This window comes from Garra rufa, chromosome 14 (assembly GCF_049309525.1).
Source record: "Garra rufa chromosome 14, GarRuf1.0, whole genome shotgun sequence".
In the NCBI taxonomy this organism is placed as follows: Eukaryota; Metazoa; Chordata; class Actinopteri; order Cypriniformes; family Cyprinidae; genus Garra; species Garra rufa.
The window spans coordinates 36,539,286-36,554,910 of record NC_133374.1 but is presented as its reverse complement, the minus strand read 5'-3'; the positions used below and the strand labels follow the sequence as shown (position 1 = coordinate 36,554,910).

The following is a 15,625-nucleotide window of genomic DNA, read 5'->3' as shown; positions in this document are numbered from 1 at the left end:
AGGTGAAAGGTGAAATGGCAAGTTTAAAAGTGACACGAACGACCCTCATTAACAATTGTGAGGTTAGATGTTTGAAGGGTTGTGAAAGCCATAAGATATTGCCTGGGGAAATATCTGTGCCTTGTTACTCGTTTGTTGCGCTGAATCACATGCAATTACAAAATACAATGCTCTCCAGTTTTTAATTTAATTTAATTTGTTATGCCTTTATTCTCAAAATACAATAGGATCTAATATCGCTACAACTTTGCACACATTAATACGGCAACGACTTTACTTTTTATTATCTTTTTTTGTTTGTTTTTGATAACAGATTCTTAACAACAATGCCAAAATAAAAAATAAAAAACCTTATTTATTCAACCCACATAGCAATTGACATCTGGCCCAGCTCTGGGCCAAGCAAGCAGTTAAACTCGGCCCAAATGCCACAAAGAATTACGGCCCTTGTGCGGCCCAAATCTGCAATACAGCCATGAGCCACACATGAACCATAACTGGCCCAAATCTCAGCCAAATGGTAACTTATAACCAGCACTGAACAGGGCTAGAACGTGTTTTAATAGTGCTACCCAATCTCAGCCTTCAGTCAACCAGATAGAGACCACCCTGATATCAAGCAACCATTGAATCAATGTCAGAAATGGTTGATTTGTCAATGTTAATGACATTGAATTAATATCACCCGCTATTAATGCTAAAAAGAATGATACAATTTCAACAAATCACCATTATTGTGATCAGTAATAGCTTTAGTTGGGCTCTTGACTCTTACTTTTTGTTAAGTTAACTGTCTTTTGGATCTACAATAGTGTTTGGATCTACAATAGTGTTTCAGTATAAACACTGAGGCCAAAAAAAAAAGTTTTAAAATTCAGTTGGAGCAGATTACTATTTGTGATCGTGTCAATTAAGTTAAAGTAAATAAAGCTGAAAGATAATACTGAATAAAATTGATGGTTTTTCATTACTGATGTAAGTGTACTTTATCACAAATACAAAAATTCTGTGGTAATGTTAAGTAAGATTTAGACATCAACACTTGTCATGCAAACCACATCAATGGTGACAATCATCAAGCTAATTCAGATAAACAGATCAACTGCAATGCATGCTGGGAATCATGAATGAGTTTTGTACTATGTTAATACCCAGCATGCATTTCTGCATAAAAATTTTTTTTGCCGAATGTCACCATTGTTGAGTTTCATACGCTGATTCTTGATGTGTTTTTTCCCGGTTAATTTATAGAAGTACGATATCTGGACCCCTGCTAAAATTTGTCTCAAAAAAACAACGGCACATAAATTCAAACACACTTGTGAACAAATATTTAAGCAAGCTCACTATGATTGCAATTATTATCATCATCTACTCCCAGCAGATTTAAGCTTTCATTGTCTTAACCAATGTATTTTAGCACATTGTTACAAAAGACAATGAAAATCTAACATTAGAGTCAAGAGTCTAACTACAGCAAATACTGATCACAACAATGGTGGTTTGATAAATTTTCAACATAAATAGCGGATACAAAAGATTCATAAATCAACCATTTCTGACATTGATTCAGAATTGATTGGTTAATTGCTATCACTGTGGTCTCTATGTGGTTGACTAAAGGCTGAGATTGGGTAGCACTATTAAAACATGTTCTGGCCCAGTTTAGAGCTGGTTATAAGTTACTATTTGGCTGAGATTTGGGCCAGTTATGGCTCACGTGTGCCTCATGTCTGTAGTCAGATTTGGGCCGCACAGGGGCCATAATTCTTTGCGGCATTCGGGCCGAGTGTAACTGCTTGCTTGGCCCAAAGCTGGGCCAGACGTCAATTGCTATGTGGGAAGTGATCAGAAATGTACATTATATTTTCTTTTTACACTTTAGCCAATGCTTAGACATTTTTAAACAACTTTAGACATTGTTACAGTCCAGTATGTCCACCCTGACACAGCCGGAAGAACTTTAACTGTTTAAAGTTAAAGTTCTGAACAGTCCCTTTTCCTTCAATTATTTTTTAAGAAAAAATAAAGGGCATGGGCACCTCGCAATCAGAATGTACAGCACCAAAATCACAAAAACAAATCTTAATAATAATAATAATAATAATAATAATAATAAATAAATAAATAAAATAATTTTTAACACTACACAAAGTATAGTTTATAATTCTCCTCTTTACTCAAATCAATTTTTAGTGTATCTAAAATTGTACATATGGTAAGAAAAAGACGAACTACCTCTCAAACATGCATATATTAATTTGATGTTGCTTTAAAACGTTGAAATATATCATGTATTTTGTTCTGAAGATGAAAGTTGCGGAGTTAGTAATGTGTAACTGCCCGCGGCACCGACAGGATCACTTGATTTTTTTTCCATTATAAATGTGGATACAGCTTGCAATACTCGTTTAAGAATTAGGCATTGTTCAAAACTAGGCTATTTTACATATTTCTTTTATTTGTGTACAACCACAATAATAATAATAAAATAAAATAAAAAACTGCATGGGCAGCGCGACATCATAATGTACAGCACAAAAAACCCAAAAAGAAATCTAAAGAAAATACTACTACTACTAATAATACATAAAATAAATTAACACTCCAAACTATAGTTTATATTTCTCCTCTTACACAAATCAATCAAATAAAGTGTATCTTAAATTGTATAAATGGTATGAAAAAGACGAGCTACCTCTCAAACATGCAAATCTTCATTTGCTGTTGGTTTAAAATGTTGAAATGTATAATGTATTTTGTAATTTTGTACTTGTTATTTTTTTCTCTTTTGTTTTGTTAATTTATTATTCATTCAGAAAAATATATTTCACATATGGGCATATTTATTTCTTTTATATACAGCTTAGGTTTTTCTCTGCGCAAAAGCTCTACGCTTTTTAGCAAAACGTTTGAAGCATTTTTGTTCGTTAATTGTATGTTAAATGTTTTTAAAGTAATGATGATAAGCGGCCAGCGGCAGTGAGTCGATCCTCTATCAATTTAGCCTTCTCAAGGCATAAGGACTTGCCTAAATTAAAATCTATATATTAAACAGTTCAAGCATATAACACGTTAGTTTAAACGTTTAACCTTGATAAATGCGCGCTGTTGGATGAATATCAAATCGTTTGTGTGGAGACTTGAAGGCAGCTGAAGCAGCTTTGCAGGAAATGGAGGCACCAGTGCAATCACTTTTTTTGTGTGAAAAAAAAAATAATAATTTCTTCATTTTTGCTCATAAAGGTATAGGAGTAATACATTATTCTGACCTGTAACGGGTCCATTTTTATTTTAGTGCACTCACAATAGCCTATAAACAACTCATGCGTTTATAAAATAAAGGAAAACAGAAGATGCGCTTTCTGCCGTCTGTTCTTGAACATCGCTTCACAATGAACATAGAAAGCTTTAAATTACCACTTTAAAACGAAATAATTCAAATCGAAAATAGAAACGTTCATTATGTAATCTGTAGGCCTAAAGATTTAAAGATATTTCTATATAAAGGCACGTCCAATTTAGAAATGGCGAGAAATTTTTCTCTTTATCTCCATTATTGATGAATGTCTAAAATATAAAAGTAAGGAAAAGCCTAAAACAGGCCTGATTATATTTATTTTATAATTCTATTAAAATTATAATGTTATAGAATATACTATAAAATTATAATTATAATTACAAATTATACTGGCATAGAGTATATGTAAAACTTTAATAATTGTAGCTGCTTATATTTTCAGATTTTATGTTTCTCTGTTCTATATATCTTAAAATTTAGAGGATTTGCTGCAACGCAATTTTGTCCGATATGCAAATTATTTATTAGCCTATTAGTATTTTAATCCATAAAGCAAATGCTTTAAAAACACCTTTAAAAAATACCATTTTTGCATCCAGATGCTTTTAAAGAACTTTTCAATATACATGTTATCTTATATCTTAAATGAACTTGTATCTTAAATGTAAACCATGATTTCGTTGTATTCCCTGTGTAATGACCCAGCAGGCACAGGACGTCAACATGACGTCAGATTGACGTTGTACCCCAACCACTATGACGTCTATCAGACGTTGCATTTTGGTTGGAAATGAAAATCGGGTTGACGTCAGAACCCAACGTCAGGCCGACGTCAATGTCCAACACTTCAGATGTTGGCTCAACGTTGGATTTTGGTCAATTTCCAACGCACAGAGGTGTAAAATCCAGGTTCAGTGAGTAAAAGTCCTCCCCAGTATTTTGTTCCAATCACCTAGATTTCCTAATTAGCACAGTATTTTAGCCAGGAGGTCAGAGATTGGACAAAGTCATTCCTTTTGAGTCTCAAGCAAGTCTCAAGTAAAATCCCAAGCCCCTAAAGAGTTAATGAGATAACTGAATGATGATTTAGTTAGATGAACACCTGCTGTTAACAATCAGCATCATTGAAGAAAAGAGAAACACAAGAACTACAACTGACTTGAATCAACTGAAAAAAAAAAAAAAACATTTCATCTCTCAAAATCTGATTAAACATCTCCACAAACAGCATCACCAGCTTCACTCATTACTAACCAGACTGACTTTATTTCATGTCTGCAGGATATCTTATTAAGAAATAACAGAGGTTTAGATGTTGATGTTTTATTGGTCAAGAAAAGAAGAGAGAAAGAAAAAAACACGATGCCACCATCATTGTGGTCAAGGGTTGCTTTAGTTTGTCTCTTGACTCTTGGAGTAACTTAAAGTAATTTCAATGCTGTTTTACATCAAAAATTTACAGCAGCAGATTAGCGCGCACTCTCTCTGTATGACTCATTTGAATAAACATAATGAAGTGGTCTCTCGCTTTGATTTATTGAGCTGCATGTATCTGTTGCAAAACTGCAATAAAACAAAACCATGTTAAATAAATGTCTCTGTAAGGCTTCAGTATTGGAAGAAAAAAACTGCATCAGCTCAGCTTTAAGACATGAACACTTATCATATGCTCCTCAACAGTGGTGACAATAATTATTCATACTGCAGTGCATGATGGGAGTGTTTACTATGCTGTTACCCAACATGCATTGCAGCATGAAGCGTTTTTTTTTTATTGTCACCGTTGTTGAGATTCATATGCTGGTTCTTGATGTCTGCGTGTGTCTTAGTAGTACAGATGTTAAAAAAAATATTTAATGCGTTATACAGATTTTAATTTTATTCACTATAACTGTTTGAAGAACACTAGTAGTGCTCAACCTGCAGTAGTGGTGCAGATTTGGTAGTGCAAAACCTAAACATAAAATGAATGTTAATATGTGTGTGTTTTAATCAGCTCTTGATGATCATTTTTCCATATAAACGAGATAGGGCCGATTGCAGAACAGCAGAACCATACGTCACAGCAGTCACACGGCAGCAGCGCCACAGCAGCAGGCTCAGACGGTAGTGGGCGGAGTCTCCATCTGAGATCGAAAGTGGGTGAAAATAATGATCAACTTATATTTTTCTATATATTTTTAAACAGTATAAACTGAGTACAAAGCTCAAACAAAAAACAAAACAAAACTTGAGCAATAGAATGTTTTTATTTAGTTAAACTATATTTTTTACCTAATCATTTCAGTATTAACCAATTTTTCATTGTACATAATACCATGTACTATACACTATACCCATCATAAACTGGATTTTCCCCAAAAATATTACAAAATCAAACAAAACATATAGCACAGAAGGCACACATTTAACAACAATAATAACCACACATTACTCACCTAACTAAATTAGTTTAAACCTAAAATAAATCAAAACTCTTTAAACATGCAATTAATCCAGAGGCATGATTTGTTCACACACTCATTAAGGAAATGTCCATATCATCCTTAAATTCAAAGTGAAGCATGAAGGGCTCTTTGGCCAGCAGACTCTCATCATTTGTTTCTGCCATTATAAAAGTTCATTATGTTGCTGCACATGAAATATAACGCGAATAACATTAAATAAATATTTTTTATAAGGTTACACACTGATTATTTATAACTTAAACCCCATTTTTCTACCCATCCGTTGGTCGCGCATATACGCCATGTTTGTAGTTTTTTTTTTTTACACTTTTTATGCGTATTTGTAGTTCTAATCAAATCCTCGTTCAACACGCAATGTGTTGTGGGCAATAGCCGTTAGAGTGCGCATTAATCCGTACTTCGAATTCTAAAGGTAAATTGTAGTAGACCTTCCGGAAATCTTTAGAATACTTTTTAGGACATACCAATTCTATTTTCGAATACTATTTAGGACGGATATTTTGTGGGACCTGATTGGGCTGCAGCAGGAGACTCCGCCCACTGCCGTCTAAGCCTGCTGCCGTGGCGCTGCTGCCGTGTGTCTGCTGTGACGTATGGTTCTGCTGTTCTGCAATCAGTCATTATTGATATAAACACACTGGTAGCTGTTCAATGTACAGCTCTGATCTTATTGATTAACAACTACATATGCATTGTAACACAAAAAGATCTTACCCACACTGAAAAAAATGATTCATTGAATTTACTCAATTTTTTTAAGGTAAGTGGTTGCAATCAATTGATTTGATCTAAATTTAAACAAACACATTTATTTGGATTTAAACAATTTTATTTAGTTAACTTAGTATTAAAAAAATGAGTAATTTCAGCCCAATTTAAATATGCTACTTCCTCTTAATTTATTTAATTGTTTCTGAAGAAAAAATATTCATTGAATTTACTCAATTTTTTTAAGGTAAGTGGTTGCAATCAATTTATTTTAGCTACATTTAAATAATCACATTTTGTTGACTAAATTTCAAAATTGTTTTAGGGTGTACTCACACTAGGCACGGTTGCCATGAACCGGGCCCGAGTACGATTGTCCCCCCTCCCCACTCCCCCACTGGCCTGCACTCACATAGGGTTTCAGCATTCGTGCCAGAGCACGCTTACGTCATTATGGTTTGACGGTTTCAGGATAAACAGGAAGAGCGGCGCTCTCGCTGAACGCAATTTAGTCCATCGCTCTTTTTAATTTGTGGATAGTAATTTTGCGTCGTTTGTTCCGCGGTGGTCCACAGCCTATTGTTAAACATGTCTATCGCCTTTCTGGCACGAAATTTTTCGCGCAATCGTGCTGTTTTTATGGGGAGGTTTGCAAGGTACCAGCTGAAGTGCAGCAAGGACTTTGCAGCTTTGATTATGGACTATAAAAACGCTGATTACCTCGCAAAAACGCGACATCACGCGTCCTGTTCTGTGCTCCAGCACGGTTAGCGCTCACACTGCATGCAAACCGCGCCCGAGTCCAACTGAACCGTGCTCTGGCCCACCTCTTCCAAGCGGGCCAGGGCCGGCTAAACGAGCCGCGCCCGGGCACGGTTCGGAGCACTCACACTAGTCAAACGAACCGCGCTTTGGTGGTCAAACGCACTCGGGCACGGTTCAAACTGCCTAGTGTGAGTACACCCTTAATCACTTACCTTAAAAAAATCCTTTTCTTAAGGAGAGGTTCTTAAATGGCTTTGCAAATACACACAACAAGTTTAATGTTTTGAATTTATTTTTAATGTCATCAAATGTAAATTCAGTAACAGTTTAATTGTATATACAACAAGTGTTTGGAAGACAAGTGCTTACTTAACGTTGCACATTCACAAAATAAAAATTAACAAAAATTCACAGGTGAAAGAGGCCACATTGTTGAGTGCGGACTTGGAATTGCAAAATTAATAAAAAATATGTGGAAACAGGCAACAGTATATAGTGATTAAACAGTATATAGTATTTTTTCAATAGTGAATAAAACAATAGTGCTAAAACTGTTCATATGTCATGCAACAAACTGCAATTTGTAATGGATTTTACAGGTATGCCCATGGTGATGTGTTGTAGGTCTTTCAAGGAGTCATCTCTTTGACTGTCCTATATTTAAATAAAAAGAAACTGTTATTAGTAGGGTTGGGTATCAACTGATATTTACCAGCCAATATGCACAAAAACAAATCAGTATGTCATCATAAACAGCTGTTTTTTTTTTAAGTTAAAGTGAAAGGAAGCCGATGAGAAAGAAAACTGACAAATCTATTTGTATATCTCCCACATGTTGTTCCTAATCTGCAAATGGAACACAAATTCAGATATTTTTAATGAGATCTGTGAGCTTTCTAACCCTGCATAGACAGCAACGCAACTCAACTGAAATGTTCTTAGGCCAAGAAACACATTAAAGATATTGGTAAAATAGTCCATGTGACATCAGTGGTTCAACAGTAATTTCATGAAGCTATGAGAATACTTGTGCGCAAAGAAAACAAAAATACAGACTCCTCCGCGCCACCGTCTGCCATTCATGAGAGTACCATGACACAAGTGTTTGGTGTTGCTGACATGAACATGCATGGGCTGAACCATGTTTATAAGCAAAGAAAAACACACGCATATGTCATTGTAGTCTTGACAATGGAGGCAATTTTTGTTTTCTTTGCACATTAAAATTATTCTTTAGCTCTGTAAAGATACGGATGTCACATAAATGGTTACACTTATGTCCTTAGAGTCAAGGGTCAAGAGCTCAACTAAAACAAATACTGATCTCCACGATGGTGACATCATTTTAACCAATAAAACATCAACATCTGATCCTCTGTAATATCAGCAGATGTTCATCACTAATGCACTATCATCATTCAGTAATCTCATTAACTTTAACTCTTTGAGGACTTGGGATTTGCTTTGAGACTCAAAAGAAATGACTTCTCAATCTCAGTCCTCCTGGTTGAAAAACTGTGCTAATTAGCAAATCCTGGTGATTGGAACTAAATACTGGGGAGGACTTTTACTCACTGAACCTGGATTTTACACCTCTGCCAACACAACCTAAAAACAACCAAATATCAACGTCTAATGATGTTACAGCTTGACGTTGGGTGGACGTTACCACTATGACGTCTATCAGACGTTGGATTTTGGTTGCCATACCTGACGAATAAATGTCAGCATTTGACGTCAATATGACGTTGGATTTTGGTCACCTGACGTCACGACCTAAATCTAACCTAATATTGACGTCTTGACGTTGTGTGCCTGCTGGGGAATCTCTTACTTAGCTACATTTTAGGTGCGTCTGAGCTTCGTTGTTTATGATTTAAAAAAAAAATCAAGAGTTGCGCGCACTCAACAAAACTGACAAGACTCATTTGAACGCTTCTGATAGACATTGCATTCCTAACCCAACAGAATCGTGTGTGGTTCGTTATAACACTGTAAAAACGCCTAAAAAGAATTACGGTGCAGATTATCTGATCTTAATGTAATGCCGCAATTTACATTTTCTATTCATTTTCATTTTATTATCAACAGACGTAATATATTGATTTTGTTTGTGCAGGGGAATATGTCCAATTTAGTGGCATTTTTTGGCCCCAGGTCCCCTTGGCCAGGGGAAGGCTAAGCCTTCCCCAGCCTTACACACGCTCCGCCTATGATACTAACTATATATATACACCCTTAGAATATATAGCCTATATATACCCACTTAGAATAATTTTCTTCCCGACCCGACACGCTAAATTTAATTCTCATTTCCAGAATCTCACATTTAACCATTTGGAAACAATGTCAAGTATAAAACTTTTTTCGCAGTACATCCATTATATTTCCATGTTCCACTTTTAAGACGTATTATAGCCCTGCATTTTCAAAGATCAAATGCGGGCTAAAATTATATTTTAGACATTCAGTGGTGATTTTAAAAAAAATTGCAGCGCTGGAGGAACCAGGAGACCAGGCTACCATGACGGTCCTGCCAGCAGCATTGAGCGCACGTTCAGCACAGCTTGGAAGGGTTCCGTGTTTAAAGCTTACCACAAAACACTGGCAAAAGTAAATACCATGACTGTCTAATAGTAAGGAGATATTTTAATTATTTATTTAGAAACTACTGTTTTCTGAGTCAGTGATGATGCAGTTAACAGTCCTCCTCATATCCTCGTTGGACGCGCGCCTTTAGAGAGAAATGCATCTGGACTAGCTACATAATAAAAACAGTTTTTGTTTTCTATTTGTTTTTTTCGTTAAGTAGTAATTTAAGTCTTTCTACATATTTATTTATCATGTCTGACAAAAAAATAACGGTTAAATATTTTCCACTGAAAAAAAAATGTAACTGATCGAGCTTGAGCCTTCATGTCCTAAACATGTGTTTTGCTCTCTCCGCACAAACGATTGGATATGCACCTAATAGCGCATATTTATATCTATTATTATTTATATCTTTTATTTTACATCTATGGATTTTATTTTAGCCAATTCGTGATTTGAGAAGGCAAATTGAAACACAGAGTAGGTCAACTCACTGTCTGCCGCTTGGTCTTTAAGAAACAAAAAGCTTACGTTTAACGAACAAAAATGCTCCAAATTTTTTTTTCTAAATTAACTTAATAAAAAGGAAACGAAATTATAAATACTTTGCCGTTACATACAGAATGAATTACCGATTATGGCGCCAGATATTGAAAGAACAGACATAAATACTGTCCAAATAGCCCTCTTTGTGCAGGGCTTGGCCACAGAATGTTGTTCCTTGCGCCACCTGGTGGATATTATATGAAGCGCAACAACGTTTTAAAAAAAACCTAAAAAAAGCCCCTGCAGGCCGACGCGTGACCACGTGTGATGAATTGCAGGCTGCCGCGTGAAAATAGACGCATTTTTAATGGCCAGATCTGTATAGTCAGATTGTTAACTGTTATATAGGTCTATAATTGCTTTCTTATACTTGTACTGTTTTCATGTTTATGTTATGTTTAACTAGTATGTACCACCGTGGTCCTGCAAGACACAACAATTTGTTCCACTATATGTCCAAACATGTAGCAGAATGACAATAAAGCTTGACTTGACTTGACTTGACTTGAAGTACTGGCATATTAAATGATTCATGTCTAATGTCTGACTCCATGGTTTAGTTAAAAAGCCTAAACTCTGTGATATTTATGATTTTGTTTTTTTGTTTCTGAAATATTTGTAATTACACAGCCTCCATGGTTTAATGTCATGATATAAATCTTCTAAACATGTAAACATCCTTTAGGCATTTAGACACTTAGTTTCACAATCATTGTGAAAGACAGAAAGACTCATGTTGAATAACATGTTGGCGTACTGTTGTCAGGTTCAGAACATAAATAAGAGGATTAAAAATTGGTGGTATGAGTAAGAATTCCAGGGCCATGAAATTACGCAGACTCTGAGGCGCATTTCTTGAACCATAACGACTGTACAGTACATCAAACAAAAATGCAGTTGTCACAGTGATCAATGCAAGCAAATGTGGTACACATGTTTGTATGAATTTGTGCCTGCCCTCTATTGACTTCCTGCACTTTTTGATTAAGTAAATATATGAGCAAAATATCAATACTGCATGCCCAAAGTATGTAAGAATAACAATGTAACCAAACACATTATTTACAGTTGTAGAAAAGCAAGAAAGTTTAGCAACAGCCCAAATCTCACAATATAACTTTTCAATACTAAAGCCACATAAAGTGAGTCTAGATATTAACACAATTAGAAAAGATATGCAAAAAATGGAGTCCGCCAACAGAAAAGGATACATTTAAGAATTTTCTGATTTGTCATTTTTGAATGATACTCCAGTGGTCTACATATTGCCACATACCTCTCATATGCCATTACTGTTAATGTTGAAAAGTCACACAGAATAGAAGAATAAATGACGATTATCTGAATCATACATCCAACATAGGAAATCAAATGATCATGCGCTAATAAATCATACATGAGTTTAGGGTAGAATCCAGAAGTGCCAAAAAGTCCATTTACACACAGATTACATATAAACAGATACATTGGTTCATGGAGCTTCTTATGTAAGAGTATAGTAATAATTACAGTTATATTACAAAAGACAATCAGAGGATAATACAGTGCGGTTAAAGACAACAAGACATATCTGTTTTGCATTGTTTCATTCAGACCAGAGAGTGTAAATACTAAGACACTGGAATCATTCTCCATCGGTGGCTGCATCTTGAATAATATGCAGTTATTATGTGAATTTTGTTATTGGACAGTTATGTCATGATCGGGGCTGTGAGGTTTCGCCCAGCCTCCTGAGGTCGCTATTCACACTGCACTTCTGATAGTATTCACCTGTCCTTGTCGTTAACACTGATTCACTCACAGCTGTTCACCATTTGGACTTTTGTATAAGAACTCTCATTTCTCACTCCTGCTTCATGTCTGCATTGTCTCGTGTCCTGTTTGTTTTATGTCTTTGATAATCCCTGGCTTTTGAGTTCTTGATTTTGGTTTTTGAGTATTTCAGTTTGTGCCGTGTTGGCCTTTTGTTCTGTTTTTTGTGTTTATTAAATTTATTCTTTCCCTCCCTGCATTTGGACCCAGACCCCTTTACGCAAACGTGACAGAATGCAGACATCAATAATGGGTCCAGCGGGGAAGAATTTTTTTTTTGAGGCGGCGGTCGGGGCGGCAACCATTCCCTCTGCTCCCAACACGGAGGGGATGTCCTTTGAGGCATTCCACTTTCTCTGTTCCGGACGCGTCGTTGACAGCTCTCTCTGTTCCTGACGCGGCGGTGACCGCTCTCTCTGTTTCTGACGCGGCGGTGACCGCTCTCTCTGTTCCGGACGCGGCGGTGACCGCGCTCTCTGTTCCGGACACGGCGGTGACCGCGCTCTCTGTACCTGACGCGGCGGTGACCGCGCTCTCTGTTCCTGACGCGGCGGTGACCGCTCTCGCTGTTCCTGACGCGGCGGTGACCGCTCTCACTGTTCCTGACGTGGCGGTGACCGCTCTCGCTGTTCCTGACGCGTCGGTGACCGCTCTCGCTGTTCCTGACGCGGCGGTGACCGCTCACTCTGTTCCTGATGCGGCGGTGACCGCTCTCGCTGTTCCTGACGCGGCGGTGATCGCTCTCCCTGTCCCTGACGCTGAGGCGGCTGCGCGTCCTGTCCCTGACGCTGAGGCGGCTGCGCGTCCTGTCCCTGGCCTTGAGGCGGCTGCGCGTCCTGTTCCAGACGCTGAGGCGGCTGCGCGTCCTGTTCCTGGCGCTGAGACGGCTGCGCGTCCTGTTCCTGGCGCTGAGGAGGCTGCGCGTCCGGTTCCTGGCGCTGAGGCGGCTGCGCGTCCTGTCCCTGATGCGGCGACGTCCGCTTTCTCCGTGCCTGATGCGGCGGTGTCCGCTATTTCCGTGCCTAACGCGGCGGCGTCCGCTGAGGCTCCGCTGGTGGCAAGGCCTGCTCGCGTGACTCCGCTGCATGGCCCTGGCCCGCCATCCCTCCTCCTGACTTGCCTTCCTCCGTACCTCCTCCCTCCAGACTTTGGGAACGTCTGGAAGCCGTTCCGTAGGGAGGGGGTACTGTCATGATCGGGGCTGTGAGGTTTCCCTCAGCCTCCTGAGGTCGCTATTCACACTGCACTTCTGATAGTATTCACCTGTCCTTGTCGTTAACACTGATTCACTCACAGCTGTTCACCATTTGGACTTTTGTATAAGAACTCTCATTTCTCACTCCTGCTTCATGTCTGCATTGTCTCGTGTCCTGTTTGTTTTATGTCTTTGATAATCCCTGGCTTTTGAGTTCTTGATTTTGGTTTTTGAGTATTTCAGTTTGTGCCGTGTTGGCCTTTTGTTCTGTTTTTTTGTGTTTATTAAATTTATTCTTTCCCTCCCTGCATTTGGACCCAGACCCCTTTACACAAACGTGACAAGTTATTGGAAAACTATTGATATTGATAAAACACCAACAAAGCAAATATTAAATCCTCAAAATTTACATAACATACTTTTCGTTTACAAAACAGTTGAAATCTTACCATGTTATCTGTTTGGATGTTTCCTGTGTGTTTTGCAAAGGTTCAATTTGGTTTGCTATATATGGACATTGGTCTCATGTTAATTGCCTTGATAACATACACTGAAAACAATTTTAACAAGCTCTCTGAAGACTACTTTCTTTTTAAGTTAAAATAACTTCCTGTCTATAACAATCTATGCCCCTGGACAAAATTGCATGCGTTGTCTCTCCATTATATTGTCCAGCATAAATATTGTCAGTCATTATTACTGTTATAATGACAACGGAGGTGAGGATCCAAATGCAAGCTTTTATTAAACAGAACGTAGTTGACAGGCAGGGTCAAAAACACCAACAAACAGGATCATCCAGGACAAGACAAAAGCGTAATCCAGTAGTACAGGCGAGGGTCGAAATCCAAATGAGCGGTCCAAAGTAACAAAGGAAAACAAACGAAAAAACAAGGGAAAACTATGACTAGACTAGGACTAGAAACAAAACAAGGAAATTAATAAGAAACTAAGATACATGAAAACTAGGAAACGTAGGAACTAGGAAAACTAGTTGCTAGAGCAAAACAATACTTTGCAGGGGTCTGTTTGGCATGGCCCTGTTTAAATGGCTGCCAAACAGGAAACAACCAACGAAGCAGCAGAGGGAGCAGTAACAGTCTAAACTGGGTGAGGGCTCCCTCTGCTGGCCTGGCGTAACAATTACTGACAAAATATTATTTGATACATAACAAAATACTTTTTTTTTTCATTGATGCTGCACTATAGTTTGATCTTAACTGTCAGAATACTTAATATTAGTAATATTTCTTGCAGTTGAATATTTAGGCTTGACTCAGAACATAAGAGACTACATTAGACTGCATCAGAGACTCACTTATCCAAACTACAGATATTTCTTCATTGTATAATTGTCTTGCCTCATGATTGTCACGACACGTGTAGAAATGGGCAACACGACGACGGAGTAAAATACAAAGTCTTTAATAAATCCTTAGACAGGGAAACAGTAGACAAGGAGACTGGAATACAGGAGGAAACATGACGTGGGATGAAACATGATGTAACGATGTTGCCGGGCAAGGAAACAAGGAAATTTAACAAACTTATAAAGGGTGGCTAATTAACTAAGACAGGTGAAGGGCATTACACAAACGAGCAGGAAAACCAAATACGGGCATAGGAGAAACCAAACAACGGGGGAAGACAATGGGAGAAACCAAAACATACAGTCCGGGGGGTGGGGGACACTAGGAAGAGCCAGACAAACAGTCCATAAACCTGACATTACACCCCCGGAAGGCGCGTCTCACGCCGTAAAACATCTACTGGGGAAGGGGGTGGGGGTGGAGTGGGAATGCCCTGGAGTCAGGGAGCTCGGGGCGCCATGGCGGGTCAGACAGTTCATGAGACCATGGCGGGTCAGGGAGCTCGAAAAGCCATGGCAGATTGCTCGGAAGGTGCTGGCTCAGGATGGCGTAGACTCAGGAGAGCGCTCAGGAGGTGCAAACACTAGAGGGCACGAGCTCTGGACGGCGCTCTGGGTGAGCGGACTGTGGAGGACGGTGCTCTGGGCGAGCGTACACTGGAAGGCACTCCAGAGGCGCTGGAGGACTGGACGTGACCAGCAGAGAGTCAGGAGGGCTGGACGGGACCAGCGGAGACTCAGTAGGGCGGCCATCTTCACCGGGGACTCAGGCGTGGTGGCCATCTTGGCCGGGGACTATGGCAATCATGGAGTCAGAGCTCAGAACAAACTATCATCACTTAATCTGGAAGCGTACGTTGATCATATGA

The 15,625-nt window shown here is 38.5% G+C and overlaps 1 pseudogene; it reads right to left on the bottom strand.

The window, feature by feature from the left end:
* The window catches only part of LOC141284416 (olfactory receptor 4S2-like), a 14,337-nt pseudogene extending 2,322 nt beyond the window's left edge, over positions 1–12,015 (bottom strand).
* Positions 12,016–15,625: the final 3,610 nt, after the last annotated feature.